The sequence below is a fragment of the Vespula pensylvanica genome, chromosome 16, assembly GCF_014466175.1.
Source record: "Vespula pensylvanica isolate Volc-1 chromosome 16, ASM1446617v1, whole genome shotgun sequence".
NCBI classification, from domain to species: domain Eukaryota; kingdom Metazoa; phylum Arthropoda; class Insecta; order Hymenoptera; family Vespidae; genus Vespula; species Vespula pensylvanica.
In genome coordinates this window covers 2,638,950-2,642,596 of record NC_057700.1, presented here as the reverse complement: position 1 = coordinate 2,642,596, position 3,647 = coordinate 2,638,950, and positions in this window count along the sequence as shown.

The following is a 3,647-nucleotide window of genomic DNA, read 5'->3' as shown; positions in this document are numbered from 1 at the left end:
CGGATACAATGCGTTTTAATTTCCACTCAGGAGTGGAATGTTCCGTATCCGGATGTTAGGCAAAGTTTCAGCAAATTTTACAATTATTCAGCATGTCTGTGTTTTTTTTTTCCTCATATTTTGCTGATGCTCTGTATTGCAAGATATACCTATCAGTATCAAACAGTTTAGAAGTCTTTGCATTTGCTTAAAAATTTCTTTCTTTCGAATTAGCAAAGATTTTTGAACGTGTTAGATACTTAGTATTAAGTATATTAACACTTCGCACTTTCGTGGTTTATTTCTTATAAAGAATATATAATTTTTTATACATGTAGATATAGTAAAGTAAAAATAATAAAGATAAAAAGTAAACATGATTCTATAAAAGGATAAGACCATGAGATGTATCAAAGATTTTGTAGTTTTTTTTCGATACTTTTTGATTTTTTAAATGCGAAGTGTTAATAATAGGTTCATCGATTAGATTAGATATTTGCTTGGGCATTCGAGTAAATGTGTCTGTGTAAATGCGTACGATTGATGGATTCTTTCGATCCATTGATCGTCCACAGACTAGGATAGTTCATAAAATGTATAATAAGCTTTTATTTTTAATTTTTTTTTTCTTTCTAGTTCTTGTTAGGGAATGCTCTATAGCAATTGTTAAGGCACGAAGTAAAGAAGAGGCTATATGCCGAAGAGGCCCCCACAATATTGTGGCTCAAGAGGGCAACTATCGACGACAAGTCATTTTTTCAGAGGATCATATGTTCCTCTGATAATGGCTCGTAGTCTTATCATATTTTTTTTACCACGTTGTCATTTTGCTCGTCAGTAATAATTTTTTTCAGGTGGAGATGATGAATCATTTCATTTAATGTTGCTTAAGTAGAGTCACGCGTTTAAATTTTTTTACGTGATATAGGGATTCATAAAAATATATAAGAAAAAAAAGTGCTTCTACATATTGGCATGTCGAATGGACGTGCTGTTATATTTCATGTTTTTGCATATTGATTGTACGATTAATATATTTTCTTTTTGTTACAGGTGAACATCGTTGGATTTGTTGACATTAATTTTTTTTTCGATTTTCGCGTATTAGAGCGCCTAAACTGGCTGCTATATAAAAGATATGTTATTTAAAAGTTTTTTTTTTTTATATAATTTCAGTATTAATTATAATCAATATAATTGCAGGAATTATATTCAAATATTTGTAGGATCTTCCAAAGATCTTGAAGATGTTTATTAATGAAATGTTTAATTAATGGAATATGTGTTTCAGGTCTCGTTGCATAGATCTTATGTGTGGTTTTTTTTTTTATATTAATAATATCAACAGCACGTAGAATAAAATTGCATACTTTTGCAGTTTTATTTTGTTCGCTTTTACTTATTATATATACACTATTTTTAATTTTTCAGGATTATGATGAATAAATTGGTATTGAAAAAGAAGAATATAAAGTATACTAAATACTAAAATTATATACAACTAACTCAGAATAATTTATATTATGCATTATTTTACAAACTAAAGTATATTAGTAAGTAATTATTTCTTCAAAATATAATTCTATTGCATGTTAATTTAGAAGGCATGGTAAATGGTGTTGGGATTATATGCTTGATTTTTTACGCTTTAGCACTTTGTTAATAGTATTATTAAGGATTCTAGTTTTAAGGTTAACATATTTTTAAGGCTAATTTAAGACAAAAATTGTAGATTAGTTAATTATCTGCCGCTTAGTAATTAAGATAGTTTAAAAAAGCTTGGATATATATATACAGTTGATTCATGAATGAATGCCATTATTTACAAAGTGGCAATTATTTATGAATTAACATATTTTTGTTTCATAATTTTCTCAATTATCTTATTTAACTTTTAAATCTCCAACTTTAAATTTATCAATAACATAATATATTAATTATAAATGTAACAGTAGTGATTATAAAGTACATGTACTTTGTATATTTCCGGGATATACAAATTATATGTATATAATATTACGTGAAATAATTATATCAAGATCGTGTAAAGATATTTTTAAGATTATTAGTAAAGAATCCAAGCTTTTTCTCCCGGGTAGGATAGGGCAAAATCGCGGTTGATGAATCTTCGATCGATTACGATCGGGTCGATAGAAGATTTTCATTAAACGCGATTAATTAGTATGTTATTTTAGCCCGTGGATCTCCATATGCAGCAATCTCCACGGAGATCTGGAAATCCATATTACTTTACGATATATGATAAATGTAAACAACGTAAGTACTGTCGAGCTAATGGCTGCATTTAAATTCAATCAAAATTTATTGTTTCCATTTATTGTTTTCCACTTTGTTTATTTCTCGTATCTCAATAGAGATATAAATAGATTAATTTCTTATTTAACAAATTCATTATTATAGTATATATATACATATTCCATACATATAAAATTAAATACATATATACATATGCAACATATTCTTATTGATATATATAATAAAATTGTGTGTGTAAATTATTGTTTGTTTGAATAAAAAATTACGTCTAGGCTTTCAAGTAATCAAGAGGAGCCAGTTACTGCTACATCTTTCGAGAATGGATTGTGGTCTTATCATATATTTTTTATTTTTTATTAGAAAATAATATAGCATAATTCTCAACTAAATATATAGCATAAATTCTTAACTAAAATTTGAAACTTAATTATGATGAACATTAACGTCCTAGTAATTATCTTTTTTCTTGCCTTTACAATTTTTATCGTTGATCTAATGTTATCTATAATTTTTGTTTAAATAATGCATTTTATAATTTAATAAGTTCGATTTCTTGATTGCATCATATATCAAAATGTAGAATCATGCGTTTAAATGATTTATAGAAATAGATTGATAATAAAGATAAAAAGTGCATCTATATACTGGTACGTTAAATGGGCGTATTATATTACGTAATATTGTAGCATAGTATTATATATTTTCTTTTTGTTTCAGATGATCATCGTTGAATTCGCTAATATCATCTATTTTCGATTTTTGCATACATAGAAAATTAAATTTTATTACTTTAGGATAGGATCTTCTTGTTTCATAGATTGCATTAATTAATAGCTCAGTTAATAAGCACTTTTTTATTCTTGTTTGTTCGCGATATTAGCAATGAAGTCGGATATTAATTTATCCGATTTCGTCAAAAAAGCGTGTAATGTGATTTACGTTATATGCATTGCTTCGTACTTAGTTTATTTAATCGCCATTTACTTCGACATATCGATGTAGATGTATTAAAAAATGAACAAGAAGAGAAGTGCGACGGATAGATTCTGGAAAACGAATGGTAGATCATGATTTAACTTTTTAATTAGAACAGCCATTTGTTAGAAAGAAACGTCCGAGGTTTTTCGATTATTCTTTCATACAAAATTAAATAAATACTCAATCTTTTTGACAAAAGAAGTCTCCATAGTCATTGTTTTTGAAAGAAAAAAGTCGATAGAGTAATTCGCCAAAGAAATAAAGAGACTTGTAAAGTCATAGCCTGTAGGACCTAAAATAAGTTAATCAATTTTTAGCTTTTAGAATGTAATTAATTTAACGTATAATTGAAATTTTACAGAAAAGAGATTTTGGAAAAGGATTGAAATATGCAGCCATCCGCCCGGTAGTAC